At 56.7% G+C, this 16,582-nt stretch overlaps 1 long non-coding RNA gene across 1 annotated transcript in view; it reads right to left on the reverse strand.

The window, feature by feature from the left end:
- Positions 1-1,153: 1,153 nt before the first annotated feature.
- Positions 1,154-16,582, reverse strand: part of LOC141277777 (uncharacterized) — a 28,003-nt gene continuing 12,574 nt past the window's right edge. Inside the window, exons 7-13 of the long non-coding RNA XR_012329597.1 lie at positions 15,098-15,179; positions 12,773-12,854; positions 10,446-10,527; positions 8,114-8,195; positions 5,784-5,865; positions 3,468-3,549; positions 1,154-1,229 (exon numbers count right to left, since the gene is read on the reverse strand). This is a non-coding gene — a long non-coding RNA (uncharacterized lncRNA). The remainder of the gene's footprint in view (positions 1,230-3,467; positions 3,550-5,783; positions 5,866-8,113; positions 8,196-10,445; positions 10,528-12,772; positions 12,855-15,097; positions 15,180-16,582) is intronic.

Here is a 16,582-nt window from a genome sequence, read left to right on the forward strand (position 1 = left end):
TGGGTTTAGGGTTCAGGAACAGGTCCGGGCACGACAACGAGTTAGGCTTCGAGTCCTCGTTAGGGTACGGGTTCGGGCTAATGGGTACGTGTGAGGGTACAGATGAGTGTTCGTGTCTGGGTTAGCGTAAGGTTGAGGGTTCTGCTGAGGACGAGGGAAGAGGGACGGTTCAGGGTTCCAACAAGGGATTTGGGCTAGGGGACGGGTTCGGGTCTGGGTAGTATGAAGTCTAGTGGTTAGGGTAAGGACTAGGGTTAGCGTTTAGGGTACGCAAACGGATTACGCTGAGGGTAAGTGTTAGTGGAGGCTTTCGGCTTAGGGGACGGGTTAGGTCTTAGGGATCGGGCTCGGTTTAGGGGACAGGTTAGGGTCCGACAATGTGTTAGGTGTAGGGTACTGTTAGTGCACGAATTCGTATGAGGGGACGTGGTAGTGGACGGGTTCGGAGTAGGGTTAGGGAACGGGGACGACAATGGGTTAGGATGAGGGGACGTTTTAGGCTACGGGGTAGTGTTTGTTTGTTAGTGTGTGGGTTAGTATGAGGGTTACGTTTGAAGGTACAGATTCGGATCCAAGTGAGGGTAAGGGTTAGGGGATGGGTTAGTGTGAGTGGACGGGTTCGGGGAAGGGGGAAGGGAAGGGTTCCAGTTAGGGGACGTAGTAGGGACGGGTTCGGGATCAGGCTTGCTTCAGGGGACGTGCTAGTGTGAGTGTATGAATTCGGATTAGGGTAAGGGAACGGGTATGGTGTAGGGTCCAGTTTAGGGTCCGACAGTGGGTTAGGCTTACGTTGCGTTTTAGGTTACGGGTTCGGGTAGGGTGGAGGGTAGAGCTCAGGGTAGGACAACGGGTTAGGGGACGTGTTTGTTTGTTAGGGGACGGCTTCGTGTTAGTCAGTCAGTGTACGGGAATGGGATGAGAGGAGGGGTTAGCGGAAGGTTTGGGCGGGGGGGGGGGGCGGCCCTTTGCGGAACAGGCAAAGAAACACATTGCAAACACACACACACACACACTTTGGGCCTCGTGTTCTCTTCCAGGTGTTTGACCAGAGGGCACTTTCAACGGAAGCTACAGAAGACAAGGAATGTCCAAGCTGTATCCTAATGCCCGGAGGGCTCGCCTGAAAGCAGGAGGCGCTTTCCCTTACCTGTGCAGCAGTGCAGACGTGAATCTCTCTCTATGTACAGGTAGGTCCTAGGCTGGATCCCAGAGCACTCTGCACACAGAATCTGGTTGGAAACAGAAACAGAAAGGGTTTTCTGATTTTCTGGTCCTCGAGGAAGAGAGAGAACTCCAGAATTCTCTCTCTGTCGGAAGGAAGCATTGCCTTGATCAATGGCTCCACGTCAGGAACTCACAGGAGAAGTCAAGCATAGGAGAGCCACCTGAGGGACTCTAGGCCCACTATCCCTTTTCGAAGAGCCCCCAGGCCTACACTCACACACCGAAGCAGCCAAGCAGCCGTTTGGTACGGCGGGACCTTGGCTCCTGGACACCAGACTTACATGGAGTCCATCTGAATCCCACGAAGGGACTTCTCGGTCTCCTTTTCATGCATTCAAACACACGCACCCAAACAAACACACTCTACTTCTCCGAATACCTGCCTAAATGGCCATGAGAGAGAAGAGTGGTGAGAAATGGTTGCTTTGCGATGTGGCAAGTAGTATCAATCACGAGCCTGGCAAAACCGGGACGGGGGAGTGTCGTTAGCGTACGTGTTCGGATTCCTGGACGGGTTACCGTAAGGCTTCGGGTAAGTAAGTGCGTGGGCTAGGGTGAGGGTGAGGGAACGGGGACGCTTAGGGTCCAGGTTAGGGCACGGCAGAGGGGGACGGGGACCGTGGAGGGGGCGGGGCAGGGCAGGGCAGAGGGGGAGGGTCCGAGGACCTGGCGGGGGACGCCTTAGGATTGGGGACGGGGACAGTGGAGGCGGCGGGGCAGGCCAGGGCACAGGGGGAGGGTCCGAGGACCTGGCAGGCAGGGCAGGGCACAGGGGGAGGGTCCGAGGACCTGGCAGGGCAGGGCAGGACACAGGGGGAGGGTCCGAGGACCGTGGCGGGGCAGGTCTGGCACGACAACGGGACAGGCTTACGGTCCAGGTTACGGAGAAGGCTTAGTGTGAGGGTGAGGGTGAGGGTGAGTGTACGGTCGGGGAAGGGTTCTGGTTAGGGAAGAGATATGGTTTCGGGTCCAGGTCCGGGTACGACAACGGGTCAGTGTTAGGGTCCAGGTTAGGAGTAGTTCAAGGATCAGGGTCCAGGTTAGGGTCCGGGTTAGTGTACAGATTAGGATGAGGGTACGGTACGAGTTAGGGGAAGGGCTTTTGGGTGGGTTTAGGGTTCAGGAACAGGTCCGGGCACGACAACGAGTTAGGCTTCGAGTCCTCGTTAGGGTACGGGTACGGGAATGGGTACGTGTGAGGGTACAGATGAGTGTTCGTGTCTGGGTTAGCGTAAGGTTGAGGGTTCTGCTGAGGACGAGGGAAGAGGGACGGTTCAGGGTCCAACAAGGGATTTGGGCTAGGGGACGGGTTCGGGTCTGGGGTAGTATGAAGTCTAGTGGTTAGGGTAAGGACTAGGGTTAGCGTTAGGGTACGCAAACGGATTACGCTGAGGGTAAGTGTTAGTGGAGGCTTTCGGCTTAGGGGTGGGTTAGGCTTAGGATCGGGCTCGGTTTAGGGGACAGGTTAGGGTCCGACAATGTGTTAGGTGTAGGGTACTGTTAGTGCACGAATTCGTATGAGGGGACGTGGTAGTGGACGGGTTCGGAGTAGGGTTAGGGAACGGGGACGACAATGGGTTAGGATGAGGGGACGTTTTAGGCTACGGGGTAGTGTTTGTTTGTTAGTGTGTGGGTTAGTATGAGGGTTACGGTTGAAGGTACAGATTCGGATCCAAGTTAGGGTAAGGGTTAGGGGATGGGTTAGTGTGAGTGGACGGGTTCGGGGAAGGGGAAGGGGAAGGGTTCCAGTTAGGGGACGTAGTAGGGACGGGTTCGGGATCAGGCTTGCTTCAGGGGGACGTGCTAGTGTGAGTGTATGAATTCGGATTAGGGTAAGGGAACGGGTATGGTGTAGGGTCCAGTTTAGGGTCCGACAGTGGGTTAGGCTTACGTTGCGTTTTTAGGTTACGGGTTCGGGTAGGGTGGAGGGTAGAGCTCAGGGTAGGACAACGGGTTAGGGGACGTGTTTGTTTGTTAGGGGACGGCTTCGTGTTAGTCAGTCAGTGTACGGGATGGGATGAGAGGAGGGGTTAGCGGAAGGTTTGGGCGGGGGGGGGGCGGCCCTTTGCGGAACAGGCAAAGAACACATTGCAATCACACACACACACACACTTTGGGCCTCGTGTTCTCTCCAGGTGTTTGACCAGAGGGCACTTTCAACGGAAGCTACAGAAGACAAGGAATGTCCAAGCTGTATCTAATGCCCGGAGGGCTCGCCTGAAAGCAGGAGGCGCTTTCCCTACCTGTGCAGCAGTGCAGACGTGAATCTCTCTCTATGTACAGGTAGGTCCTAGGCTGGATCCCAGAGCACTCTGCACACAGAATCTGGTTGGAAACAGAAACAGAAAGGGTTTTCTGATTTTCTGGTCCTCGAGGAAGAGAGAGAACTCCAGAATTCTCTCTCTGTCGGAAGGAAGCATTGCCTTGATCAATGGCTCCACGTCAGGAACTCACAGGAGAAGTCAAGCATAGGAGAGCCACCTGAGGGACTCTAGGCCCACTATCCCTTTTCGAAGAGCCCCAGGCCTACACTCACACACCGAAGCAGCCAAGCAGCCGTTTGGTACGGCGGGACCTTGGCTCCTGGACACCAGACTTACATGGAGTCCATCTGAATCCCACGAAGGGACTTCTCGGTCTCCTTTTCATGCATTCAAACACACGCACCCAAACAAACACACTCTACTTCTCCGAATACCTGCCTAAATGGCCATGAGAGAGAAGAGTGGTGAGAAATGGTTGCTTTGCGATGTGGCAAGTAGTATCAATCACGAGCCTGGCAAAACCGGGACGGGGGAGTGTCGTTAGCGTACGGGTTCGGATTCCTGGACGGGTTACCGTAAGGCTTCGGGTAAGTAAGTGCGTGGGCTAGGGTGAGGGTGAGGGAACGGGGACGCTTTAGGGTCCAGGTTAGGGCACGGCAGAGGGGGACGGGGACCGTGGAGGGGGCGGGGCAGGGCAGGGCACAGGGGGAGGGTCCGAGGACCTGGCGGGGGACGCCTTAGGATTGGGGACGGGGACCGTGGAGGCGGCGGGGCAGGGCAGGGCACAGGGGGAGGGTCCGAGGACCTGGCAGGGCAGGGCAGGGCACAGGGGGAGGGTCCGAGGACCTGGCAGGGCAGGGCAGGACACAGGGGGAGGGTCCGAGGACCGTGGCGGGGGCAGGTCTGGGCACGACAACGGGACAGGCTTACGGTCCAGGTTACGGAGAAGGCTTAGTGTGAGGGTGAGGGTGAGGGTGAGTGTACGGTCGGGGAAGGGTTCTGGTTAGGGAAGAGATATGGTTTCGGGTCCAGGTCCGGGTACGACAACGGGTCAGTGTTAGGGTCCAGGTTAGGAGTAGTTCAAGGATCAGGGTCCAGGTTAGGGTCCGGGTTAGTGTACAGATTAGGATGAGGGTACGGTACGAGTTAGGGGAAGGGCTTTTGGGTGGGTTTAGGGTTCAGGAACAGGTCCGGGCACGACAACGAGTTAGGCTTCGAGTCCTCGTTAGGGTACGGGTACGGGAATGGGTACGTGTGAGGGTACAGATGAGTGTTCGTGTCTGGGTTAGCGTAAGGTTGAGGGTTCTGCTGAGGACGAGGGAAGAGGGACGGTTCAGGGTCCAACAAGGGATTTGGGCTAGGGGACGGGTTCGGGTCTGGGGTAGTATGAAGTCTAGTGGTTAGGGTAAGGACTAGGGTTAGCGTTAGGGTACGCAAACGGATTACGCTGAGGGTAAGTGTTAGTGGAGGCTTTCGGCTTAGGGGACGGGTTAGGCTTAGGGATCGGGCTCGGTTTAGGGGACAGGTTAGGGTCCGACAATGTGTTAGGTGTAGGGTACTGTTAGTGCACGAATTCGTATGAGGGGACGTGGTAGTGGACGGGTTCGGAGTAGGGTTAGGGAACGGGGACGACAATGGGTTAGGATGAGGGGACGTTTTAGGCTACGGGGTAGTGTTTGTGTGGGTTAGTATGAGGGTTACGGTTGAAGGTACAGATTCGGATCCAAGTTAGGGTAAGGGTTAGGGGATGGGTTAGTGTGAGTGGACGGGTTCGGGGAAGGGGAAGGGGAAGGGTTCCAGTTAGGGGACGTAGTAGGGGACGGGTTCGGGATCAGGCTTGCTTCAGGGGACGTGCTAGTGTGAGTGTATGAATTCGGATTAGGGTAAGGGAACGGGTATGGTGTAGGGTCCAGTTTAGGGTCCGACAGTGGGTTAGGCTTACGTTGCGTTTTAGGTTACGGGTTCGGGTAGGGTGGAGGGTAGAGCTCAGGGTAGGACAACGGGTTAGGGGACGTGTTTGTTTGTTAGGGGACGGCTTCGTGTTAGTCAGTCAGTGTACGGGATGGGATGAGAGGAGGGGTTAGCGGAAGGTTTGGGGGGGGGGGGGCGGCCCTTTGCGGAACAGGCAAAGAACACATTGCAATCACACACACACACACACTTTGGGCCTCGTGTTCTCTTCCAGGTGTTTGACCAGAGGGCACTTTCAACGGAAGCTACAGAAGACAAGGAATGTCCAAGCTGTATCCTAATGCCCGGAGGGCTCGCCTGAAAGCAGGAGGCGCTTTCCCTTACCTGTGCAGCAGTGCAGACGTGAATCTCTCTCTATGTACAGGTAGGTCCTAGGCTGGATCCCAGAGCACTCTGCACACAGAATCTGGTTGGAAACAGAAACAGAAAGGGTTTTCTGATTTTCTGGTCCTCGAGGAAGAGAGAGAACTCCAGAATTCTCTCTCTGTCGGAAGGAAGCATTGCCTTGATCAATGGCTCCACGTCAGGAACTCACAGGAGAAGTCAAGCATAGGAGAGCCACCTGAGGGACTCTAGGCCCACTATCCCTTTTCGAAGAGCCCCAGGCCTACACTCACACACCGAAGCAGCCAAGCAGCCGTTTGGTACGGCGGGACCTTGGCTCCTGGACACCAGACTTACATGGAGTCCATCTGAATCCCACGAAGGGACTTCTCGGTCTCCTTTTCATGCATTCAAACACACGCACCCAAACAAACCACACTCTACTTCTCCGAATACCTGCCTAAATGGCCATGAGAGAGAAGAGTGGTGAGAAATGGTTGCTTTGCGATGTGGCAAGTAGTATCAATCACGAGCCTGGCAAAACCGGGACGGGGGAGTGTCGTTAGCGTACGTGTTCGGATTCCTGGACGGGTTACCGTAAGGCTTCGGGGAAGTGTTAGGGTTATGGTTCGGGCTAGGTGAGGGTGAGGGAACGGGGACGCTTTAGGGTCCAGGTTAGGGCACGGCAGAGGGGGACGGGGACCGTGGAGGGGGCGGGGCAGGGCAGGGCAGAGGGGGAGGGTCCGAGGACCTGGCGGGGGACGCCTTAGGAGTGGGGACGGGGACCGTGGAGGGGGCGGGGCAGGGCAGGGCACAGGGGGAGGGTCCGAGGACCTGGCTGGGCTGGGCAGGGCACAGGGGGAGGGTCCGAGGACCTGGCAGGGCAGGGCAGGACACAGGGGGAGGGTCCGAGGACCGTGGCGGGGGCAGGTCTGGGCACGACAACGGGACAGGCTTACGGTCCAGGTTACGGAGAAGGCTTAGTGTGAGGGTGAGGGTGAGGGTGAGTGTACGGTCGGGGAAGGGTTCTGGTTAGGGAAGAGATATGGTTTCGGGTCCAGGTCCGGGTACGACAACGGGTCAGTGTTAGGGTCCAGGTTAGGAGTAGTTCAAGGATCAGGGTCCAGGTTAGGGTCCGGGTTAGTGTACAGATTAGGATGAGGTACGGTACGAGTTAGGGAAGGCTTTTGGGTGGGTTTAGGGTTCAGGAACAGGTCTCGGGCACGACAACGAGTTAGGCTTCGAGTCCTCGTTAGGGTACGGGTACGGGAATGGGTACGTGTGAGGGTACAGATGAGTGTTCGTGTCTGGGTTAGCGTAAGGTTGAGGGTTTCTGCTGAGGACGAGGGAAGAGGGACGGTTCAGGGTCCAACAAGGGATTTGGGCTAGGGGACGGGTTCGGGTCTGGGGTAGTATGAAGTCTAGTGGTTAGGGTAAGGACTAGGGTTAGCGTTAGGGTACGCAAACGGATTACGCTGAGGGTAAGTGTTAGTGGAGGCTTTCGGCTTAGGGGACGGGTTAGGCTTAGGGATCGGGCTCGGTTTAGGGGACAGGTTAGGGTCCGACAATGTGTTAGGTGTAGGGTACTGTTAGTGCACGAATTCGTATGAGGGGACGTGGTAGTGGACGGGTTCGGAGTAGGGTTAGGGAACGGGGACGACAATGGGTTAGGATGAGGGGACGTTTAGGCTACGGGGTAGTGTTTGTTTGTTAGTGTGTGGGTTAGTATGAGGGTTACGGTTGAAGGTACAGATTCGGATCCAAGTTAGGGTAAGGGTTAGGGGATGGGTTAGTGTGAGTGGACGGGTTCGGGGAAGGGGAAGGGGAAGGGTTCCAGTTAGGGGACGTAGTAGGGGACGGGTTCGGGATCAGGCTTGCTTCAGGGGACGTGCTAGTGTGAGTGTATGAATTCGGATTAGGGTAGGGAACGGGTATGGTGTAGGGTCCAGTTTAGGGTCCGACAGTGGGTTAGGCTTACGTTGCGTTTTAGGTTACGGGTTCGGGTAGGGTGGAGGGTAGAGCTCAGGGTAGGACAACGGGTTAGGGGACGTGTTTGTTGTTAGGGGACGGCTTCGTGTTAGTCAGTCAGTGTACGGGATGGGATGAGAGGAGGGTTAGCGGAAGGTTTGGGCGGGGGGGGGGCGGCCCTTTGCGGAACAGGCAAAGAACACATTGCAATCACACACACACACACACTTTGGGCCTCGTGTTCTCTTCCAGGTGTTTGACCAGAGGGCACTTTCAACGGAAGCTACAGAAGACAAGGAATGTCCAAGCTGTATCCTAATGCCCGGAGGGCTCGCCTGAAAGCAGGAGGCGCTTTCCCTTACCTGTGCAGCAGTGCAGACGTGAATCTCTCTCTATGTACAGGTAGGTCCTAGGCTGGATCCCAGAGCACTCTGCACACAGAATCTGGTTGGAAACAGAAACAGAAAGGGTTTTCTGATTTTCTGGTCCTCGAGGAAGAGAGAGAACTCCAGAATTCTCTCTCTGTCGGAAGGAAGCATTGCCTTGATCAATGGCTCCACGTCAGGAACTCACAGGAGAAGTCAAGCATAGGAGAGCCACCTGAGGGACTCTAGGCCCACTATCCCTTTTCGAAGAGCCCCAGGCCTACACTCACACACCGAAGCAGCCAAGCAGCCGTTTGGTACGGCGGGACCTTGGCTCCTGGACACCAGACTTACATGGAGTCCATCTGAATCCCACGAAGGGACTTCTCGGTCTCCTTTTCATGCATTCAAACACACGCACCCAAACAAACACACTCTACTTCTCCGAATACCTGCCTAAATGGCCATGAGAGAGAAGAGTGGTGAGAAATGGTTGCTTTGCGATGTGGCAAGTAGTATCAATCACGAGCCTGGCAAAACCGGGACGGGGGAGTGTCGTTAGCGTACGGTGTTCGGATTCCTGGACGGGTTACCGTAAGGCTTCGGGTAAGTAAGTGCGTGGGCTAGGGTGAGGGTGAGGGAACGGGGACGCTTTAGGGTCCAGGTTAGGGCACGGCAGAGGGGGACGGGGGACCGTGGAGGGGGCGGGGCAGGGCAGGGCAGAGGGGGAGGGTCCGAGGACCTGGCGGGGGACGCCTTAGGATTGGGGACGGGGACCGTGGAGGCGGCGGGGCAGGGCAGGGCACAGGGGGAGGGTCCGAGGACCTGGCAGGGCAGGGCAGGACACAGGGGGAGGGTCCGAGGACCTGGCAGGGCAGGGCAGGACACAGGGGGAGGGTCCGAGGGACCGTGGCGGGGGCAGGTCTGGGCACGACAACGGGACAGGCTTACGGTCCAGGTTACGGAGAAGGCTTAGTGTGAGGGTGAGGGTGAGGGTGAGTGTACGGTCGGGGAAGGGTTCTGGTTAGGGAAGAGATATGGTTTCGGGTCCAGGTCCGGGTACGACAACGGGTCAGTGTTAGGGTCCAGGTTAGGAGTAGTTCAAGGATCAGGGTCCAGGTTAGGGTCCGGGTTAGTGTACAGATTAGGATGAGGGTACGGTACGAGTTAGGGGAAGGGCTTTTTGGGTGGGTTTAGGGTTCAGGAACAGGTCCGGGCACGACAACGAGTTAGGCTTCGAGTCCTCGTTAGGGTACGGGTACGGGAATGGGTACGTGTGAGGGTACAGATGAGTGTTCGTGTCTGGGTTAGCGTAAGGTTGAGGGTTCTGCTGAGGACGAGGGAAGAGGGACGGTTCAGGGTCCAACAAGGGATTTGGGCTAGGGGACGGGTTCGGGTCTGGGGTAGTATGAAGTCTAGTGGTTAGGGTAAGGACTAGGGTTAGCGTTAGGGTACGCAAACGGATTACGCTGAGGGTAAGTGTTAGTGGAGGCTTTCGGCTTAGGGGACGGGTTAGGCTTAGGGATCGGGCTCGGTTTAGGGGACAGGTTAGGGTCCGACAATGTGTTAGGTGTAGGGTACTGTTAGTGCACGAATTCGTATGAGGGGACGTGGTAGTGGACGGGTTCGGAGTAGGGTTTAGGGAACGGGGACGACAATGGTTAGGATGAGGGGACGTTTTAGGCTACGGGTAGTGTTTGTTTGTTAGTGTGTGGGTTAGTATGAGGGTTACGGTTTGAAGGTACAGATTCGGATCCAAGTTAGGGTAAGGGTTAGGGGATGGGTTAGTGTGAGTGGACGGGTTCGGGGAAGGGGAAGGGGAAGGGTTCCAGTTAGGGGACGTAGTAGGGGACGGGTTCGGGATCAGGCTTGCTTCAGGGGACGTGCTTAGTGTGAGTGTATGAATTCGGATTAGGGTAAGGGAACGGGTATGGTGTAGGGTCCAGTTTAGGGTCCGACAGTGGGTTAGGCTTACGTTGCGTTTTAGGTTACGGGTTCGGGTAGGGTGGAGGGTAGAGCTCAGGGTAGGACAACGGGTTAGGGGACGTGTTTGTTTGTTAGGGGACGGCTTCGTGTTAGTCAGTCAGTGTACGGGATGGGATGAGAGGAGGGGTTAGCGGAAGGTTTGGGCGGGGGGGGGGCGGCCCTTTGCGGAACAGGCAAAGAACACATTGCAATCACACACACACACACACTTTGGGCCTCGTGTTCTCTTCCAGGTGTTTGACCAGAGGGCACTTTCAACGGAAGCTACAGAAGACAAGGAATGTCCAAGCTGTATCCTAATGCCCGGAGGGCTCGCCTGAAAGCAGGAGGCGCTTTCCCTTACCTGTGCAGCAGTGCAGACGTGAATCTCTCTCTATGTACAGGTAGGTCCTAGGCTGGATCCCAGAGCACTCTGCACACAGAATCTGGTTGGAAACAGAAACAGAAAGGGTTTTCTGATTTTCTGGTCCTCGAGGAAGAGAGAGAACTCCAGAATTCTCTCTCTGTCGGAAGGAAGCATTGCCTTGATCAATGGCTCCACGTCAGGAACTCACAGGAGAAGTCAAGCATAGGAGAGCCACCTGAGGGACTCTAGGCCCACTATCCCTTTTCGAAGAGCCCCAGGCCTACACTCACACACCGAAGCAGCCAAGCAGCCGTTTGGTACGGCGGGACCTTGGCTCCTGGACACCAGACTTACATGGAGTCCATCTGAATCCCACGAAGGGACTTCTCGGTCTCCTTTTCATGCATTCAAACACACGCACCCAAACAAACACACTCTACTTCTCCGAATACCTGCCTAAATGGCCATGAGAGAGAAGAGTGGTGAGAAATGGTTGCTTTGCGATGTGGCAAGTAGTATCAATCACGAGCCTGGCAAAACCGGGACGGGGGAGTGTCGTTAGCGTACGTGTTCGGATTCCTGGACGGGTTACCGTAAGGCTTCGGGTAAGTAAGTGCGTGGGCTAGGGTGAGGGTGAGGGAACGGGGACGCTTTAGGGTCCAGGTTAGGGCACGGCAGAGGGGGACGGGGACCGTGGAGGGGGCGGGGCAGGGCAGGGCAGAGGGGGCGGGTCCGAGGACCTGGCGGGGGACGCCTTAGGATTGGGGACGGGGACCGTGGAGGCGGCGGGGCAGGGCAGGGCACAGGGGGAGGGTCCGAGGACCTGGCAGGGCAGGGCAGGGCACAGGGGGAGGGTCCGAGGACCTGGCAGGGCAGGGCAGGACACAGGGGGAGGGTCCGAGGACCGTGGCGGGGGCAGGTCTGGGCACGACAACGGGACAGGCTTACGGTCCAGGTTACGGAGAAGGCTTAGTGTGAGGGTGAGGGTGAGGGTGAGTGTACGGTCGGGGAAGGGTTCTGGTTAGGGAAGAGATATGGTTTCGGGTCCAGGTCCCGGTACGACAACGGGTCAGTGTTAGGGTCCAGGTTAGGAGTAGTTCAAGGATCAGGGTCCAGGTTAGGGTCCGGGTTAGTGTACAGATTAGGATGAGGGTACGGTACGAGTTAGGGGAAGGGCTTTTGGGTGGGTTTAGGGTTCAGGAACAGGTCCGGGCACGACAACGAGTTAGGCTTCGAGTCCTCGTTAGGGTACGGGTACGGGAATGGGTACGTGTGAGGGTACAGATGAGTGTTCGTGTCTGGGTTAGCGTAAGGTTGAGGGTTCTGCTGAGGACGAGGGAAGAGGGACGGTTCAGGGTCCAACAAGGGATTTGGGCTAGGGGACGGGTTCGGGTCTGGGGTAGTATGAAGTCTAGTGGTTAGGGTAAGGACTAGGGTTAGCGTTAGGGTACGCAAACGGATTACGCTGAGGGTAAGTGTTAGTGGAGGCTTTCGGCTTAGGGGACGGGTTAGGCTTAGGGATCGGGCTCGGTTTAGGGGACAGGTTAGGGTCCGACAATGTGTTAGGTGTAGGGTACTGTTAGTGCACGAATTCGTATGAGGGGACGTGGTAGTGGACGGGTTCGGAGTAGGGTTAGGGAACGGGGACGACAATGGGTTAGGATGAGGGGACGTTTTAGGCTACGGGGTAGTGTTTGTTTGTTAGTGTGTGGGTTAGTATGAGGGTTACGGTTGAAGGTACAGATTCGGATCCAAGTTAGGGTAAGGGTTAGGGGAGGGGTTAGTGTGAGTGGACGGGTTCGGGGAAGGGGAAGGGGAAGGGTTCCAGTTAGGGGACGTAGTAGGGGACGGGTTCGGGATCAGGCTTGCTTCAGGGGACGTGCTAGTGTGAGTGTATGAATTCGGATTAGGGTAAGGGAACGGGTATGGTGTAGGGTCCAGTTTAGGGTCCGACAGTGGGTTAGGCTTACGTTGCGTTTTAGGTTACGGGTTCGGGTAGGGTGGAGGGTAGAGCTCAGGGTAGGACAACGGGTTAGGGGACGTGTTTGTTTGTTAGGGGACGGCTTCGTGTTAGTCAGTCAGTGTACGGGATGGGATGAGAGGAGGGGTTAGCGGAAGGTTTGGGCGGGGGGGGGGCGGCCCTTTGCGGAACAGGCAAAGAACACATTGCAATCACACACACACACACACTTTGGGCCTCGTGTTCTCTTCCAGGTGTTTGACCAGAGGGCACTTTCAACGGAAGCTACAGAAGACAAGGAATGTCCAAGCTGTATCCTAATGCCCGGAGGGCTCGCCTGAAAGCAGGAGGCGCTTTCCCTTACCTGTGCAGCAGTGCAGACGTGAATCTCTCTCTATGTACAGGTAGGTCCTAGGCTGGATCCCAGAGCACTCTGCACACAGAATCTGGTTGGAAACAGAAACAGAAAGGGTTTTCTGATTTTCTGGTCCTCGAGGAAGAGAGAGAACTCCAGAATTCTCTCTCTGTCGGAAGGAAGCATTGCCTTGATCAATGGCTCCACGTCAGGAACTCACAGGAGAAGTCAAGCATAGGAGAGCCACCTGAGGGACTCTAGGCCCACTATCCCTTTTCGAAGAGCCCCAGGCCTACACTCACACACCGAAGCAGCCAAGCAGCCGTTTGGTACGGCGGGACCTTGGCTCCTGGACACCAGACTTACATGGAGTCCATCTGAATCCCACGAAGGGACTTCTCGGTCTCCTTTTCATGCATTCAAACACACGCACCCAAACAAACACACTCTACTTCTCCGAATACCTGCCTAAATGGCCATGAGAGAGAAGAGTGGTGAGAAATGGTTGCTTTGCGATGTGGCAAGTAGTATCAATCACGAGCCTGGCAAAACCGGGACGGGGGAGTGTCGTTAGCGTACGGGTTCGGATTCCTGGACGGGTTACCGTAAGGCTTCGGGAAGTAAGTGCGTGGGCTAGGGTGAGGGTGAGGGAACGGGGACGCTTTAGGGTCCAGGTTAGGGCACGGCAGAGGGGGACGGGGACCGTGGAGGGGGCGGGGCAGGGCAGGGCAGAGGGGGAGGGTCCGAGGACCTGGCGGGGGACGCCTTAGGATTGGGGACGGGGACCGTGGAGGCGGCGGGGCAGGGCAGGGCACAGGGGGAGGGTCCGAGGACCTGGCAGGGCAGGGCAGGGCACAGGGGGAGGGTCCGAGGACCTGGCAGGGCAGGGCAGGACACAGGGGGAGGGTCCGAGGACCGTGGCGGGGGCAGGTCTGGGCACGACAACGGGACAGGCTTACGGTCCAGGTTACGGAGAAGGCTTAGTGTGAGGGTGAGGGTGAGGGTGAGTGTACGGTCGGGGAAGGGTTCTGGTTAGGGAAGAGATATGGTTTCGGGTCCAGGTCCGGGTACGACAACGGGTCAGTGTTAGGGTCCAGGTTAGGAGTAGTTCAAGGATCAGGGTCCAGGTTAGGGTCCGGGTTAGTGTACAGATTAGGATGAGGGTACGGTACGAGTTAGGGGAAGGGCTTTTGGGTGGGTTTAGGGTTCAGGAACAGGTCCGGGCACGACAACGAGTTAGGCTTCGAGTCCTCGTTAGGGTACGGGTACGGGAATGGGTACGTGTGAGGGTACAGATGAGTGTTCGTGTCTGGGTTAGCGTAAGGTTGAGGGTTCTGCTGAGGACGAGGGAAGAGGGACGGTTCAGGGTCCAACAAGGGATTTGGGCTAGGGGACGGGTTCGGGTCTGGGGTAGTATGAAGTCTAGTGGTTAGGGTAAGGACTAGGGTTAGCGTTAGGGTACGCAAACGGATTACGCTGAGGGTAAGTGTTAGTGGAGGCTTTCGGCTTAGGGGACGGGTTAGGCTTAGGGATCGGGCTCGGTTTAGGGGACAGGTTAGGGTCCGACAATGTGTTAGGTGTAGGGTACTGTTAGTGCACGAATTCGTATGAGGGGACGTGGTAGTGGACGGGTTCGGAGTAGGGTTAGGGAACGGGGACGACAATGGGTTAGGATGAGGGGACGTTTTAGGCTACGGGGTAGTGTTTGTTTGTTAGTGTGTGGGTTAGTATGAGGGTTACGGTTGAAGGTACAGATTCGGATCCAAGTTAGGGTAAGGGTTAGGGGATGGGTTAGTGTGAGTGGACGGGTTCGGGGAAGGGGAAGGGGAAGGGTTCCAGTTAGGGGACGTAGTAGGGGACGGGTTCGGGATCAGGCTTGCTTCAGGGGACGTGCTAGTGTGAGTGTATGATTAGAGGGAACGGGGTAAGGGAACGGTATGTGTAGGGTCCAGTTTAGGGTCCGACAGTGGGTTAGGCTTACGTTGCGTTTTAGGTTACGGGTTCGGGTAGGGTGGAGGGTAGAGCTCAGGGTAGGACAACGGGTTAGGGGACGTGTTTGTTTGTTAGGGGACGGCTTCGTGTTAGTCAGTCAGTGTACGGGATGGGATGAGAGGAGGGGTTAGCGGAAGGTTGGGGGGGGGGGGGGCGGCCCTTTGCGGAACAGGCAAAGAACACATTGCAATCACACACACACACACACTTTGGGCCTCGTGTTCTCTTCCAGGTGTTTGACCAGAGGGCACTTTCAACGGAAGCTACAGAAGACAAGGAATGTCCAAGCTGTATCCTAATGCCCGGAGGGCTCGCCTGAAAGCAGGAGGCGCTTTCCCTTACCTGTGCAGCAGTGCAGACGTGAATCTCTCTCTATGTACAGGTAGGTCCTAGGCTGGATCCCAGAGCACTCTGCACACAGAATCTGGTTGGAAACAGAAACAGAAAGGGTTTTCTGATTTTCTGGTCCTCGAGGAAGAGAGAGAACTCCAGAATTCTCTCTCTGTCGGAAGGAAGCATTGCCTTGATCAATGGCTCCACGTCAGGAACTCACAGGAGAAGTCAAGCATAGGAGAGCCACCTGAGGGACTCTAGGCCCACTATCCCTTTTCGAAAGAGCCCCAGGCCTACACTCACACACCGAAGCAGCCAAGCAGCCGTTTGGTACGGCGGGACCTTGGCTCCTGGACACCAGACTTACATGGAGTCCATCTGAATCCCACGAAGGGACTTCTCGGTCTCCTTTTCATGCATTCAAACACACGCACCCAAACAAACACACTCTACTTCTCCGAATACCTGCCTAAATGGCCATGAGAGAGAAGAGTGGTGAGAAATGGTTGCTTTGCGATGTGGCAAGTAGTATCAATCACGAGCCTGGCAAAACCGGGACGGGGGAGTGTCGTTAGCGTACGGGTTCGGATTCCTGGACGGGTTACCGTAAGGCTTCGGGGAAGTGTTAGGGTTATGGTTCGGGCTAGGGTGAGGGTGAGGGAACGGGGACGCTTTAGGGTCCAGGTTAGGGCACGGCAGAGGGGGACGGGGACCGTGGAGGGGGCGGGGCAGGGCAGGGCAGAGGGGGAGGGTCCGAGGACCTGGCGGGGGACGCCTTAGGATTGGGGACGGGGACCGTGGAGGCGGCGGGGCAGGGCAGGGCACAGGGGGAGGGTCCGAGGACCTGGCAGGGCAGGGCAGGGCACAGGGGGAGGGTCCGAGGACCTGGCAGGGCAGGGCAGGACACAGGGGGAGGGTCCGAGGACCGTGGCGGGGGCAGGTCTGGGCACGACAACGGGACAGGCTTACGGTCCAGGTTACGGAGAAGGCTTAGTGTGAGGGTGAGGGTGAGGGTGAGTGTACGGTCGGGGAAGGGTTCTGGTTAGGGAAGAGATATGGTTTCGGGTCCAGGTCCGGGTACGACAACGGGTCAGTGTTAGGGTCCAGGTTAGGAGTAGTTCAAGGATCAGGGTCCAGGTTAGGGTCCGGGTTAGTGTACAGATTAGGATGAGGGTACGGTACGAGTTAGGGGAAGGGCTTTTGGGTGGGTTTAGGGTTCAGGAACAGGTCCGGGCACGACAACGAGTTAGGCTTCGAGTCCTCGTTAGGGTACGGGTACGGGAATGGGTACGTGTGAGGGTACAGATGAGTGTTCGTGTCTGGGTTAGCGTAAGGTTGAGGGTTCTGCTGAGGACGAGGGAAGAGGGACGGTTCAGGGTCCAACAAGGGATTTGGGCTAGGGGACGGGTTCGGGTCTGGGGTAGTATGAAGTCTAGTGGTTAGGGTAAGGACTAGGGTTAGCGTTAGGGTACGCAAACGGATTACGCTGAGGGT

Source organism: Tursiops truncatus, unplaced genomic scaffold (assembly GCF_011762595.2).
Source record: "Tursiops truncatus isolate mTurTru1 unplaced genomic scaffold, mTurTru1.mat.Y mat_scaffold_559_arrow_ctg1, whole genome shotgun sequence".
In the NCBI taxonomy this organism is placed as follows: Eukaryota; Metazoa; Chordata; class Mammalia; order Artiodactyla; family Delphinidae; genus Tursiops; species Tursiops truncatus.